Genomic DNA, 16845 nt, shown 5'->3' with positions numbered 1-16845 from the left:
ATGGATCCATGAATGAATGGAATTAATATCCTCTAAGCGGCTATATTCCTTCTGGGAGGAAGTATGGGTACATCTTCTCCACCAACACCAAAATTACACCCCCCAAAAACAAGGCTGCCATGGACAGTTGCACAAATACAATTTTTTTTCTTCCAAAGTGGCTAGTCATTCAGAGAGCAAAATATTCTAGCCATCGTTGAGAAGTTTCTTTCTTGCTCTATCTCCCTCTTCTGGGTTAAACAGGTTGGGATTTGAAAATCAGAGAAGGCAGAAGGGACAGCAGAGTCGATTTGGAAGTGTTCAGCAAGAGGCTAGTGTGAGACACCCTGTGTTTTCCACGTGGGTTGCTGATTCATGCTGTTTAGAAGCCTCAGAAGGCAGGCAGCCCACCCAGCCACCTGAGGGATGGTGCCAGCTCTCCCAATTTCTGGGGTTGAAACAGGTCTTTGGAGTTTCTCAACTTGCCTCCCAGGGTCAAGAGAGATTCCCAGCAAATCAGCCAGCGCTTTCCCTCTATGAGGTTTGAAATTAATTTCTGGTTTGAAAATAATTTCTCCAGTGCTTCCACCTCCCAATCCATTGAGGAAGCTTTAAAATGTCTCAGATGTAGCCTTTCCCTACCACACCCACATCAAAGGACACTGCTAGGGAACTCCTCCTTCTAGGCAGTTGCTATGGAATAGAAAGGGTGGATGAAGATGGAGATCATGTGAACAGAAAGAGAATCCTCAAGTCCACCAGTGTCCCTTCCTGGGCTGAAGCCAGAGAGATGTGGATGGGTTGCCAGTCAAAAGACAAATGTCAGTGTTCCTTCCCATTTGAACTGGCTTTAAAAAAAAAAAAAAACAGCATGTGTTTCACCGTTGCCATTCTACTCTGGCTTGTAATTTAGGGATCAGAGGATACGGCTTCAGACAGCTAAGAATCTTGAGTTAAAATCTTCAAGCTAAAAGTAAAATCACTTCTAAAAAAATACAACTGCTTATCAACTTTATTCACCTCCTATTTAGAAGTGAAAAATGCTCCAGGGGGAAGTTTCCTGAGCAAAAGCCAGAATTTACTGTGTATTTCTCACAAACAGGGCTCCCTGGTCTGTTCTGCGAGAAATGAAATCCATAAGACCCACCCAGCAAGCCTCTTGGGCAAAAAGGAGTCTAAGCCAGAGTTGAAAATCCACTTCAGGACTTTTTTACTGCTGGGGTGGGTTGGAGAGCTGTCAATGAGCAGGAAAATAGCACATCTGGGATATGGCTCTGTCCCCTTGTTGGCTGGTATAACTCAACATGTACGTTAGATCTTTCTTTTTTTTAATGGCCAAGATTTATCTGGCTTCTATTAATTTTTTTTAAGTCCAGGGTGAATATGATTGTTAAGTTCTATAGGTTTACATTTGTGTAAATTAAAAGCCATATTTCACTACTGGGCAGATCTCCTGCTTGCCTTAAAAATAAAACGTGGGAAGACTAAGCACTGCAATCCAAGACATGGGTTACCCAACTCACCCAGAAGATACTAAAAGACAGGGGTCTTGTGATTTTCTTCACTAAAGCCATATCCCCTTTGTGCCTTTATAAAACCCGGTTCTGGAAAAGTCGGCGCCAAGATGCTCACACTGAAAGTAGACTTTTGGATTAATTTAGTCAGTCATGTTCTGACCGTGGCAACAAGAGGCTATTATAGGCCTTATTTTGCAGCAAGCAAATTGGTTTGTAAAATTGATATAGCCATATTAACTCCTAAAGGGATTTGGGAAGAAAGTGAGTAGACCCTTCTGGAGACAGTGATCTCTTTCTTTTTTCTTTCTTTTCTTTTCTTTTTTTTTTTTTTCAGTCAAAGACTGACATCAGTTTTGACCAGAAGGGAATGTCTTTTTCATGGAAGCCCACACTTGGCATTTGCTCCTAAGTTAAAAGCAAGAGCAATGTAATAAATGTTTGGTAACAACCCCCCACATACTTAGATTTATTGGCTAGTTAAATCTTTAATGGTTAAAGTTAAAAACCTTTTATTTCAATGGCCTGGGGATTTGCACAGCTGGAAGGTTGTATTTTAATATATTCAAATTGGAATGGGAAAACCAAAGTGATCAGGACTTTCTTTCTTGGATACTTCCAAGCTGCTAGGGAGCAGACACAGCCTTGCCCCAGGTCCTCCCTCCTCATGCCAAGCCAAGTTCCAAAGGGAAGAGGAGAAAGGGAGAAGGACGCATGATTCAGGGGGAAATTTGGGTGGTTCCTTTCCTACTTTCACTCACCTGCTCTTATTCTCCACTCAAGTCGTAGAGAAATCAAGGAACATCTATAGTCAGGTTCTGCCACCCAAGTGATGCACCTTGATTGGGTCATGCCTTGCCAGCTCCACACTTCTGGAAACTCCCTAGTTTGGTGGCCTGGATTGGAAAGGTGGTGTCAAACAGTGGTAAAGGGGCTGGGGGTGACTGAGTTGACAGGAGTTGATAATGTGATGAAGGGAGATGGGGGAGAATGAAGGACTATTAAGGCATAACGGAAGTACAGAATTTGAGGTGACAAGGGGTAGTGCTCATGCCATCTAACCAAATGCTTACTCTGTTCCAGGTAATTTCAAATAGCTTTATGTGAATTATTTCATGGATTCTCCAATTTGGTATTTTACTCTCCCTTTAAACCAGCGGTTCTCAACCTGTGGGTCGCGACCCTTTTGGCGGTCGAACGACCCTTTCAAAGGAGTCCCCTAAGACCATCCTGCATATCAGATATTTACATTACAATTATTAACAGTAGCAACCTTACAGTTATGAAGTAGCAACAAAAATAATTTTATGGTTGGGTCACAACATGAGGAACTGTATTTAAAGGGCCAGAAGGTTAAGAACCACTGCAAACTAAGATATATAAAGGTAAGCAACTTGCCCAAGCCCATGAGGTTAAAAAGAGATGAAGCCAAGATTCAAAAACCACGTAATCTGACTCAAGAGCCTACAGTCTTTTTTTTAAAAAAAATACATTTTTACTGGTTTCAGAGAGGAAGGGAGAGTGAGAAAGAGATAGAAATATCAATGATAAAGAGAATCATTGATTGGCTGCCTCCTGCACACCCCACACTGGGGATTGAGCCTGAAACCTGGGCATATGCCCTGACCAAGAATCAAACCATAACCTCCTGGTTCATAGGTCAACGCTCAACCACTGAGCCACACCAGCCAAGCAGAGCCATCAGTCTTAACGGGGCCTTCAAAGAATTGGGAATGGGAGTACTCAATGTCTTGGAAATTAATGGATGAGTGTTACAGTCACTGGTGAAGCAAAACCGCAAGGACATCTGCATCACTCTCAGGAAACGTGAGAATGAGGAAATTCTCCATCTCATGCGCATCCCACAAATGCACATCACCACTTCATCCCAGCAGCTCCTCATGCACCTTAACACAGAGAAACAAATTTGAAAAACGATGTTATTCACTCATCTACTCATTCATAGGCACATGCTTCAGAAACACACCCATCATGGCACCAATGCTTTCACACAGACGCACTAACATTCAGACTCACATCTTCTGGCACCACACAAGTGCACAAGTTCATGCGTGTGCGCACGCGTACACAGACACACACACACTCTTGTGCACACCAAGGGGTATACCAGATGCAGTTATCTCTTGATAAGTTCTTGGAACTCAGCCATGCCATTGTTTTTCATATGTTGACTGCTGGCTGTCCAGCTGACAATCATGCACCTGGCCAAGATTGGATCCTGAAGGGTGATGGATAACACATATGGATCAGACTGCCAGAAATATAAGATGATCCAAAGGCCCCTAGGACAACGTGGTGATAAATAGCATCATCTAACCACCACTCCCAATCCCCCATCCTAAGAGCCCTGAGCTCTCACCTTGAGGAAAAGTCAACCAGTTTTGCTAGTGACCTTTGCAAGGTCAAACCTGGGTCTTTGGTCACCAATAGCTATCGCAGCTCCCAGAAGGAAGGCTGCAAGCACAGGAGGTCATTCTTTTTCTTTTCATTTTTCTTTTTGTTAATCCTCACCCAAGGATATTATTTTTCCATTGATTTTGAGAGAGGGTGGAAGGGAGGGGAAGAGACAGAGAGAAACATTGATGTGAGAGAGACACATCAATTGATTGCCTCTGGTATACGCCCCGCTTAGGGCTGGGGATCAGGCCTGCAAGCAAACCGAATAGGGCTGGGCCCCAGGGAGAGAAGACTCTTGATGGAAAATGCCAGGTTCCCAGTGACTTTTCTAGTTCTAAAACGCTAATATTTCTCATATGGAGGTTCACAGATTTTCACAGGGTTTTCCATTTCAAGGCCATTTTGGTTTTTTATGGGGTTTGATGTTCTCTGCACAAATATAGGTTTAATAATTGACAGAGTGCCAGGCTGCCCACTTTGGCACTCCTAGCCCTGTCAAGCAGGACAGTGAGGCCACTCAGCTCATATGGCCCGAAAAGCCAGGACACTCTGCTCCCTGGCACAGAGACCTTGCCAATTGCAGGAAGTTGGGAAATAAAAGAAATGTTTCAAATAAAAAGATGTCAATTTCACAGGGACCTGGAAACAGATGTTCCTCGCAGAGCCCCAGAGCCGCCCACCCGCCCGCCCATCCGTCCTCCGGGTTTTCAAAGTCACTTCTTGTCAGGTGCCCTGGTTAAGAGGGAGAATTAATGAGCTGTGCTCCATTTTACGGCTGCCGTCTGATGTGGGAGCCCTGTGCGGAGCGCTGGGCGGACTGGCCAGCCTGGCCCCCAGCCCTTCCTCCAGCAGCTCAGCCTGGATCAAAGAGGAGAGCAGCTCAGCTTTTATAGCAAAATGATTAAAACCACGTGGGGCTTGTTTCCTCACACGTGACCTCCTGACAAAGTGCAGGGGGGGGGGGGCAGAGGAAAGGTGAACCCAGGGGTCTCCAGGCTCAGGGAAGAGTAGGACCCCAGATGCAGACACTATAGAAAATAAGCACAGACAAGCGCGTGCACATGCGCACACACTCATAGTGCCTCTTCCCTGAAAGTTGAAACCCAGCTCGAGAATGAGCACTTGGAGAGTCTAATTAGCCAGGTTAGCTAGGACCACAGAGAGATAGGTAGATAGGTATATAGATAGATGATAGATCAGTGATGGTGAACCTATGACACGTGTGTCAGAGGTGACACGCGAACTCATTTTTTTGGTTGATTTTTCTTTGTTAAATGGCATTTAAATATATAAAATAAATATCAAAAATATAAGTCTTTGTTTTGCTATGGTTGCAAATATCAAACAATTTCTATATGTGACACGGCACCAGAGTTAAGTTAGGGTTTTTCAAAATGCTGACACGCCGAGCTCAAAAGGTTCGCCATCACTGTGATAGAGAGATGATAGCTAGATAGCAAGTTATTTGATTAGTTCTAGTCCTTGTAGAAAAGTACAACTGCATTGTATGACAAACTACGTCTCAAATGTCCCTGCTGCATCTGGACAAATAATTTCCCATACCTCCGTACTCTCTGGCAACTCTGCCATACCTGCAAATCACAGCTTGCTGGTGGTAAGCGACGGCACCTCTGTTCTCCCAGGTGATTCCCCTCCCATGGTATTCTTGTGTCATCTTCTTCTCCCCCAGTGAGAATTGAATCTGGTGACTTGTTTCTAGAGAAAGGAATGAAGCAGAGCTCATGAGATATCACTTCCAAGATTATATCATTAAAAGACCGTGCTTGCCCTGGCCAGGTATGACCCAACTGATTGGGCATCATCCCATGCACTGAAATGTTGCCAGTTCGATTTCCAGTCAGAGCACAAGCCCAGGTTGCAGCTCGATGCCTGGTGAGCAGTATGCAGAATGTAGCCAATCAATGTTTCCTCCCAGATTGATGTTTCTCTCTCTCCCTCTCCCTTCCTCTCTTTCTCAAAGATGTTAAAAAAAAAAAAAAAGACAGTGGCTTTCTTCTCAGATATATCTTGTTGTGAAGGAGGTCATCTTCCATGTTGTGAGCTGAACTATGAGAGGCCCACAAGGCAGAGAACTGAAAGACAACTCTCACCAGCAGCCTTGAGGAACTGAGTCCTGCCAACAGCCACAAGCGAGTTTAGAAGCAGACCCTCCCCCAGTCGAGCCTTGAGATACCTGCAGCCGCAGTCAACACCTTGATTATAGCCATCTGAGGTACCTAAGCTGGGCCCAGATTCCCGACCCACAAAACCTGTGGAATAATAAGTACTTATTGTTTTAAGTTGCTAAGTTCTGGGATAGTTTGTGAGGCAGCCGTAGATAACTCATGCACCTACACACCTGAGAATCACGGCTCCTTCAGCCTCTTTTCTTCTCCTGAGATAGCCCTGTGCACCCAGGCATGATTTACAGCGATCTTTAAGTGGAGCATCTACCATCAGCCCCACCACTGCCTTTACCACTCTGAGCTCCTCCCAGCCACCCTGGCCTCCTAGCTATGCCTTGAGAACACCAGGAATGCACCCACCTCAGGACCTTCGTACCTCCCCAAGGCTTCCCTCCTCCTTCAAGACTTTGCTTGAACATCACCCATTCAGCAATGCTCTTCCCGACCACTCTACCTGAAAAGGAAATCCCTTCCGCTCCACCCATGATGCTCCCTATCTCCCTTCCCTTGGTTTTTGGCAGAGCCCTTATCAACATCTAGCTTACAATATATCTTATTAATTTTGTTTCTTATTTGACCCCACTCCCAAACCAAAGGACAGAAATTTGAGGATTTTTGTCTATTTTGTTCACTGCTCCATTCCTAGTGTCTAGCCTGGCACATTGTAGGCATCCAACAAGTATTCACTGAATAAATTAACAAATGGATTTATAGAGCTCCCATTTTCTAAACACCTACTATTACATACCAAGTACATATTGTCAATAATTCTCATAACATGGTCATTAATCCTGATAACCCTACAAGGTTGACATTATTCCTCATTTTACAGAATTTAAAAGCTGAGACCAGGGAATGCTCTGTTATTTAAGGTCCCACGGCTAATTCATAGAAGTGATGGGATCTGAGACTCCTCCATTTTTTTACTTAAATTAAATTTATCGGTGTGACATTGGTTAATTACATTATTTAATTTTTAGGTGTACAAGATTACAGTTTGACATTTGCACACCTACATTCTTATCTCTACACTTTTTCTATTGCCTTGGGTACTCTTTACAGTGAAAGTCCTGTCCAAAGCAATGACCTCACCTAACCTTCTCAATAACCCTGTGAAAGAGCAATTGTAATTATTATGTCCATTTTGACAGAGATGGGAATCAAAGCTCAGAGAGGTGAAGGCATTTGCCCTGGTTGGCACCGCTGGTAAACAGCAGAGCCAGAATTTCCTTGGCTCATTCAAAAGACATTGTCTGAGCAGCTCCCAGGTGCCAGGCACCATGAATAATAGAACATAGGTCCCCACTCAAATCCTCAGGTTCCCCTCTCTCCCCAGTCCTATGGGGTTTCATGCTGGCAACCGTGGTGTGCTGAGTGCTCATTCAGGGTAAATGTGGATCTGGTAGATGTTACCTTGTGCAGGTCAGACATGGCTTGAGAGAGGCCTGAAGGGAGATGACAAGTGAGGGCTGAGGTCTTTGGGAAGAGACTCAGAAGCTATTACAGAGAAGGGTTTTTTTAAAAATGCATTAAGCAAGAGAAAGTGAAGGTATGGGAACTTTTTTAAATCCCTTTTTATCCCCATGCCTCACTCCCACCCACCCACAGGCAACCATCTTAATGTGCTGGATGTGTATAAATCTTTTGGGTTGTTTGTGCTTTTGCAAAGTGCTTATCTTTCTTTCGTATAAAAGTATATGCAAATAGTGTTATGCTGTATATCTCCTTTTGCTTTTTACTAGTCCACTCAGCATTATGTTTTAAAGTACCATGCATGTTATTGAGTGTACATATCATCAGTTGTTTCCAGATGTTGCATAATACTACCCCATGTAACCCATCCACTCCTCCAGATGCTCACCACCACCACCACAATGCTGCGATGCACATCGCCACATCCTTCTGGTCCTGTGTGACTGAGACTGCTGGTACTAAGGGTACAAATAGCCTTAATTCAGTGCCTGATTACTATCCTGATACACTCCCATTGGCAGAGCATGCACATTATTATACCCTTATATCCTAGCCAACACTTGGTGTTATCCAGCCTTCTAATGTTTGTCAATCCAATAGTTGTAAAGTGATATCTCAGAGTTTCTTAATTTATATCTCTCTGTTTAGTAATTTACATCTCTCTGATTATTAATATTATTCAGCATATGCAGTAACTCTACATATGCTTGTTGGTGTTTAGTTTCTCTTGAGTGAGCTAATCGGATTTGAAGTGGAAGAGAGAAGATTAGTCTACTCAACTCGCCCATGTTCCTGAGAAAGGGGGAAGGATTTGGCAGTTCCCCAGGCATAGGAGCCAGGGATGCTCCAGCAACACTTCCAAGTGGAAAAGCCTTCAAGGTGAACAGTTGGGGCCTGAACTATGAGGTTTTCCTTGAAAACGATTTTTCCCCAAAAAAAACACAGGACAGAACATGGAAAACAGATGACTCCGAAGGGGAAAATGGAGTTAGCCAACAAGATAGAATTGAGGTTCAACCTGTCAAAAGCTATTTCCTGAAAACTGAAATAAATTGGATACTATTAAAAGAAAGAATTTCTGTTCTTCAAAAGACACAAGAAACTGGAGAGGCAATCCACAATGTGGGAAAAGATATTTACAGAATATATATATATATATATATATATATATATATATATATGGCAAAGGACTCGGATCCAGAGTATATAAAGAACTTCAAATTGATAAAAAAAAAAAAAGACAAGCTACTCAATAGCAATATAGGCAAAATACTTGAACAAACACTTCACAAAAGAGGCCAGTAACCATACGAAAACATGCTCAACTTCTTTAGGAATCATAAATACAAATGGAAACATCAGAGAAATAGCACCACGCTCCCACCAGAAAGGCTAAAATGAAAAAGACAATACCAAATGTTGGGTGGAATATAAATCGACACATCCTCTTTGGAAAACTATTCAGGGAAATCTACAGCTACCCTCTGGGTAGGCATACCCTTTGACCCAACAATTCCATCCTAGGCATATATCCAACAGAAAAGCATTCACCAAAACACATGGACATAGAAACTATCCAAACACCCATCAACAATAGAATAGATAAGTGTGGTATATTCACATACTGAAATACTACACTGCAATGAAAATGAAAGAACTAGTACTGCACGCAACAATATAGTGAATTTCACAAACATGATGCTAGCGGAAAGTCGCCAAATACAAAAAGAACCAAGCACTTCTTGTGGACTCTAAAAAAAACAAATAAAGGAACAAACAGAACAAACTAGCTCATAGATACAGAGAACATGTTGATGGTTGCCAGATGGGAGTGGGTTGGTGGGGGTGAAAAGGGGAAGGGATTGAGATGTACAAATTGCCAGTTATAAAAACAGTCATGGGGACATAGAGTACAGCGTAGGGAATATAGTGAATAATACTGTAATCACTGAGCCTGGTGTCAGAGGGGCACTAGACTTAGCGGGGTGATCACTTCATAAGTTATATAAATGTCTAATCACTACATTGTACACCTGAAACTAATATAATATTGTACGTCTACTATAGTTGAAAAAAAAAACTTTTTGAAAGAACCAAGCACTTTTTTTTGTATTTTATCCTGCTCAGTGCCCTTTGCAGCTGACGGAACTGAGATCCCTAAAGCCAATGTGACTTGCCTAAGGCCACACTGCTACTAAATCCCAGAGCTACATCTAGTTTCCTGGCTCAAGGATCTTCTCTTAGGCAACATTGCCAGCTCTATCTGAGCTGGAGCAATCCTGGGAGGCTCTCTGGAGGAGGAACAAATTACATGGGATGTTGAAGGATGGAGATGATTCATGAAAGCAAGAAAATGCCAGGTTGTGGGGAGTTCGGCTTCCGGCAGAGGAGCTGTCAGAGGTGCTCTTGGGAGACAGGCAGAAAGGACAGGCAGGGAAGTACAGCCGGCACCCCCATCCCTCACTCTCATGCCCCTTTTTAAAGCCCTAGGAGTCTGTCCTCCCAATAGCTCTCCATACCCCCAGATTTATTTTGCTTTCTTTCGCTAAATCAAACTTTATCAGACAGTTTTACTGTCAGCCATTAAACCAAAATGTGTTTGTGCAACAGTAAACACCTTGTTACTGCAGGGAAGGATTACATAAACAACAGCAGAGACAGGCCTGACTCACTGTACCCATGAGCCCCCAGGAGCTGAGTGGCCCTCAGTGGGGATGGAGGAGAGCCCTTCAGGGGCATCCTGGAGCCCAAGGCTGAGGGGAACAGTCCGGGGGCTTTGCTTTCACCAGAATGGAATGACTGGCAAACGTTCCTCCAGTCGGAGGTAGGGCGCGTCCTCTAGAGATCTCAGAAGGGTACTCAGGTCCTCACTGCAGCCCTGGGGGTGGGCAGGAAGAGGGAGAGGAAAATGCTAGGCAGGAGTGGGGTGGGTCTGGATTCGAATCTGGTGAGATAGGGCAGGCTGAGCGCTCCACAGGGATGGGGGGAAAGATGAAGCCTGGAAGGAGTAAGGAGAGGAGAGGGTTAGTTAGGATTGGGTTGAGGAGACGAAGAGTGTGGCAGTGGGGCTGACTGCTGGCCTGAGTTGTTCACCAACGAGTGGAGGGACTGGAGCTCCTTTTGAGGTAGATGGGAGCATGGAGGTTCAGACCAGCCTGGGATGAGTGCAGATAGAGACACCCGCTAGGCTGCCCTCTCCCTGGGTCTGCCCCACGTCTCAGGTGGATGGCCTACCCTCAGGGCACACTTCTCCCTCCCCTCATCCACAAGCCGGCCCTCTCCTCAGGGCTGCTTCCTGGGGCAGAGAGCTGTGTGATATCAGCCGTCTAGGGGAAGTTGAAAGATAGGATCGAAGGAGGCCCCAGCACTGGATAGAATGCGGGAAATAGCGGGGGACAAGATAAACAGTTTACATTTTTGTCCTCACTGGGCACTGGGCACTGGGCTAGGAGCTTCTATACCACAAACACTATTTTGAGTCTCACACCTACACTTTGGAATACAAATGATTATTATCCCCACACACCACACTGCCGGTTCGCGTTATCTGATTCCTCCTACACTACTCTACCCACAGTTATTTTATTGAACACTTATTATGGGGCAGGTACTCTGGCCAGAGTTTTTTCATTTCATCCTCACATCGGTGTACAAGGCAGGTCCTTTGATCATTCTCTTTTACAAAAGAAGAACGCAAGAGTCTAAGAGGCTGAGCCGCTTGGCTGGGGTCACACAACTCGTAAATGGCCGAGTCAGAAGCAGAGCTCAGCTCTCTCTAGCGCCAGAGCCTGGGCTCTTCCTGTCTGTGTCTGTGCTGAGAAGAGGGCCTGGAGGGAGAGGCAGCGTAATTGGGGGGAGGGGAGTGGAAGATGTGGTGCACACACAGAAGGACCCCACTGAAGAGAGAACAGCCACGGCTCATTCATGGCCGAAAGGAGTGGGGTGCTCCTGGGATGACTTGGCCGTAAACTTCTTCCTCAGAGACTAGATTCCCAGTGATGGCGAACCTATGACACGCGTGTCAGAGGTGACACGCGAACTCCTTTTTTTGGTTGATTTTTCTTTGTTAAATGGCATTTAAATATATAAAATAAATATCAAAAATATAAATCTTTGTTTTACTATGGTTGCAAATATCAAAAAATTTCTATATGTGACACGGCACCAGGGTTAAGTTAGGGTTTTTCAAAATGCTGACACGCCGAGCTCAAAAGGTTCGCCATCACTGGACTAGAACATGCCCTCCAGAGTCCTAGAAGCCACTAGCCCAGCGGTTCTCAACCTGTGGGTCGCGACCCCTTTGGCAGTTAAACGACCCTTTCACAGGGGTCGCCTAAGACCATCCTGCATATCAGATATTTACATTACGATTCATAACAGTAGCAACACTACAGTTATGAAGTAGCAACGAAAATAATTTTATGGTTGGGGGTCACCACAACATGAGGAACTGTATTTAAAGGGCCAGAAGGTTGAGAACCACTGCTCCAGGGTTTGAGTCCATCAGGCACTAGCCTGTTTCCTGAACTCCCGGCCTGAGGCATTTTAGCCCTAACTGCTCTCTTCCTCTTCCCTCCAAGGCCCAGATCCCAAGCAGCCCCTCAGCTCTGCCTTTGGCCTTCTCCCAGGTATCTATCTGCCCATCACCACTCCACCATCCCATCCCCCTACCCTCTACCACACACTGGCCCCATCAGCCAGGCCACAAGTTCCTGTGGTCACTCAGAGCCTTAGATCACTAGGGCTCAGAGTAAAAATTAGAAACGATGTAAGTAAGGGACAATTCCTCAAGCACCTGCCACATGTCACACATTGTACTAGACACATGTCCCCTGGGAGGCCTTATTTCATTTAATTCTTAATATCAGCCTATGAGGTGAAGATTGAGGCTTAGAGAGCAGGCCCTGTCCAAGGACGTGGAGCAAGTGAGAAGCAGAGCTGCGGAGCTCCAAGCCTTCCCGGCGGTGCCACCCCGCCGCCCACCCCACCCCCCTCCCGCCCTCTGCCAGGCAGTGTGATGCTGAGCTAGGGATGTGTGTGTGCGTTTAGTCACACAGATTTGTCAGTGAGAAAAGTGTTCCAATTGTAGATGACATCAAGGAGGTCCTCCCATGAACTATCATTTAAAGTCCCTCTTTTGGAAAAAAAAAAAATTCTAAAAGGAAAAGTATAATTAGAGGCCATCCATGATGTCTCCGTGGAGCCTGCCACGCCTCCCCACCATCCACCACCGTCTGAGACAGAACTGAAGGGACGCCATCACGTCTGTGAAGTGAAGGACGCTGGGATGCCTGCCAGCCACCCAGGCTCTCTCATAATCCCATTCCCATTGCATTTAGTGGCTTTTTTTCTAATGTTTTGTGGCAGTCTAATTTACATAGTGAAAGTGCAAAAATTGTTAAGTAGATAGCTTGATGAATTTTCACAAATCAAACACACCCACATAACCAACATTCCCAGCGTCCCAGAAACCCCTCTGCTGTCCCCTTGGAGTAACTCCCCCACCCACCCCCCAAGGGCTGACTTCCAACACCTCTGATTAGTTTTACCCATTTTAAAACTTCATATAAATGGAATCAAGTGGCATGTGTTCTTCTGTCTGGCCTCTTTGTTCAATATTATGCTTGTGAGTCTTCCATATTTCTCCATGTCCCCAATTGCAGTTCATTCATTCACATTGCTGTATAGTATTCCTTTGTGGAAACTGTGCCACAATTTACCTGTTCTGAGCATTTGATTAGTTTCCAATCACTTAAAGGTTTTCAGTGTCCTGATTTTGGATGGCTAGAGGTCAGGCTCTCCAAGAGACTGTAAAATGTAGTAAGGTCATGTTTCATTACTGATGGATTTTTTAAAACAAGGATGGTGAAGATGTCTCTTCTCTGAAGTTAAAGCATCACAATCAATTTGTGTGATATTTTCAGCTCTACCTAAAGTCCTAGAGAAATAATATCTAACAAAGTCACTTGAAGCCAATACATGGGTGAATTCTACAAGCATCCCACTGAGTCTCTTAGAACCATTACAATTCCAAAAAGGCGTTGAGCTATCACAGCAGCAAAATTTTGATGAGGGAGCATGATAACAAAAAGCTTTGCCTAAAATGTCCCCCGTGGAGAAGGGCTGGGGAGACCCTTTCAGCTGGCAAGTGCTTGGCATTTTTTCCCCAAAAGTATGGGAGACACAAATATGACTTAGTAATTTCCCTTGCCATGAATTTCTCTACTTCTCAGTTGCCATAAATTAAAGTACTTATATTACTGAAAACGCCTGAGAACTCACAGGACCCCAAAGTATCACTAAAATGTTAATGGTTGCTCCAGACATTTTTTATAAAAAAAACTACCTTTCCACCACAGGGGCTGACATTTTTAATCGCTAATGAGATGCTGAAAGCAATGGAAGAGAAGCTGGAGATGAGGCTGGGCTGTGGTAAGGGCTCAAATTACACATTGTAGATGACATCAAGGAGGCTGAAAGTGAAAATTTGGGCTCACTTACCTGTGATTATGGGCCAATTGCTACATGTTAAAAACAAAAGTAAATTTTTCAAATACATTTTAAACGTCTTCAAATTAGTTTATTAGGCAAAAATATGTTTCCCCTCTTTGTTTAAATCAAGGTAATCTTTCAGGTGTAGATTCAGTCTTCTGAAAGCTTGTCACAGAAGGGCCCAAGCCACTTTTTAATTTTCTCTATTTAATTAAAAATGATATCCAAGATGTTACCACTGGGGGAAACTGGAGGCAAGATACATGAGTTCTTGCACGTTTTTCTGCAACTCCCTGTGAATCGATAATTATTCCAAAAGCTTAAAAATAATAACATAAAAATAGCAAATAGCCTGTTAGGTGGAAGATGATGCGTTTAACGGCTTTGGGCGTCATCTGCGTGCTCAGATGGCATTTGGGAGACATTGAGATAAGTTTGTTATCATTCCAGAGGGCAATAGAGAAATATCGCCTCCAAAAATGACTCCAAATTGCAGACATTTGCAGCCACTCAAGACTTAGAGTTTATAAACGTCTACTTTCCTACCATTTGGAACTTTTGGTGGGGAGATAAAAAGCCTTTTGGAAACTTTTCTCCCCCAAAATGATTACACTGAACAGCTTGGCCTTGTTCTGCATTCTATGTGCACTTTGGTTCAATTTACATCTGGGAGTATATATTTTTTTTCTTCCATAACTACATTTTAAAGACAAGTTTGGAGTTGGGTTAACAACTGTTCATTTAGGCAGTCCCAGTTTGTAACTGACAAGAAAAAAAATCTCTAAATATTGAAAATTTGCTACAAATTGTCGAAAACAGTATTATCTTTTTTGTTCGGGGACCACTAGCAGGTCCCTAGAGATCCCTCAGAGTCCCAGAGGCAATGCCTCCACTTTAGCCCCTCGGTACGAGTCTCCTGTGCCACTTGTGAGCTAGGCACGGTCAAGACAGTACTTACCTTGAGAGACCATGTGCAAGTTCTGGCCCCTGCCTTCCAGGACAATGTGATGTTCTTCTACTGATCTCTCGGCAGCAGACTCAGGTGAGCAGGAGCTTCTATGGAAACAAGAGTTTCAATTTATCACATTAATATGGGATTGACCACCCACCCCCTCACTAGGGAAGAGAATACTAAATCCCCAACTAAAACGGTTAAGAGTGGAGGGCCTGAGAGTCTAGGTTTGAATTTCAGCTCTCTCACGATGTGACCTTGGGCAACTTAATTAACTTCTCTGGGCTTCACTTCTATCATCTGTAATATCTGGAAAATAGCAGCAACATACATCATGGGTTATCAAGAAGATTAAATGAGATCATGTATGCAAAGGGTTTAGAAGAATGTTTTCTATTATTGTTCTCTAAATGCTGAGAAAGTGTTCTCTATTACTATTAATTGAATTGTTCATCAGAAGGCTGCTTGGCGAGCCCAGAATCAGAGCAAAGGGCAGCGGAGGTGATGGTTCCCCTTTAGTTCAGGAGACATCAGTGACATATCCCTGCCCCACTCCAGCCCTGAAACAATAGGCACCCTCTAGTCATCAGGCTGCTCATGCCTTTCGCATCCTCTATTTCCCTGCCCTGGGCCAAGCTGGGGAAGCGTGACACATCTTGCTTCCTAAACCCCTTTTTCTTTTTTTTCTTTTTTTAAATATATTTTATTGATTTTTTACAGAGAGGAAGGAAGAGAGATAGAGAGTCAGAAACATCGATGGGAGAGAAACATCGATCAGCTGCCTCCTGCACATCTCCCACTGGGGATGTGCCCGCAACCGAGGTACATGCCCTTGACCGGAATCGAACCCGGGACCCCTCAGTCCACAGGCCGACACTCTATCCACTGAGCCAAACCGGTTTCGGCCCCTAAACCCCTTTTTCTATGTGAACCGCCTCTTGCCTACTGCCCCATTTCCCCTCTGTTTAAAGTGCAGTATGATTGTTCTTTCCATAGTCCTAGCAGATATCCTCCCCCGACTCCCTCCCTGCCGGGTGTTGATTCAATTAGAACCACTCTCCAAGCTCTGCCTGGGCCGCCCAAGGTCAGAGCCCATGTGCAGAAATCACATTACCTTCCCGATGAATCACAACCCATCATTTCTTATTGGTGTCAGCAAGATTTAAATCTTTCAATAAGAGCTACACATGCATTTTACAGTTGCATAGTTCCTGCTCTATTTTTTTTAAGCGTAATTAAGTTTAGGGCACATGTAATTTTATTTTAGTTTCCTCTGTTTTATTTGCTTCTCACAGTGGATTCTATATATGTTTGTGTATTTTTTAACATGACAAGTAAACATGCTGAGGTAGTCCGGGTCAACTCCTTTGATCTCAGCTTTCTTGCTTCACTGAAAGTCGACTACTTCCATTCTGAGCATCATGTTTTCAGATGACTGGCTTTGGCAATCTCCTGGCCCTGGAACATAACTGTTGATTTGCCATTTTCCCTCTGAATGCCAAAAGTACCTTATGTTCAATATATCTAAGGCTAACTCATAATCTTACTCCCCCAAAACTAGGTCTTCTTCCAAGATGCCCCATCTGAATGATGGCACCTCCATCAAAAGTGGCAACTGAGTAGTCTTGAAGAAGGGGAGAGTGAGACAAGCCTGGAACCTAGAGGTCATTCTTTTTTTTTTTAATATATTTTATTGATTTTTTACAGAGAGGAAGGGAGAGAGATAGTTAGAAACATCCACGAGAGAGAAACATCGATCAGCCACCTCCTGCACACCCCCCACTGGGGATATGCCTGCAACCAAGGTACATGCCCTTGACCGGAATCGAAC

The 16845-nt window shown here is 44.2% G+C and overlaps 1 long non-coding RNA gene across 1 annotated transcript in view; it reads right to left on the bottom strand.

Annotated features, from left to right (window-relative positions):
• Positions 1-5503: 5503 nt before the first annotated feature.
• LOC308525806 overlaps positions 5504-16845 on the bottom strand; it is a 33554-nt gene continuing 22212 nt past the window's right edge. Inside the window, exons 4-5 of the long non-coding RNA XR_013996482.1 lie at positions 15021-15118; positions 5504-5627 (exon numbers count right to left, since the gene is read on the bottom strand). This is a non-coding gene — a long non-coding RNA (uncharacterized lncRNA). The remainder of the gene's footprint in view (positions 5628-15020; positions 15119-16845) is intronic.

Source organism: Myotis nattereri (genome assembly GCF_964212035.1).
Source record: "Myotis nattereri genome assembly, chromosome: 10".
In the NCBI taxonomy this organism is placed as follows: Eukaryota; Metazoa; Chordata; class Mammalia; order Chiroptera; family Vespertilionidae; genus Myotis; species Myotis nattereri.
This window is presented reverse-complemented; position numbering and strand designations above follow the sequence as displayed.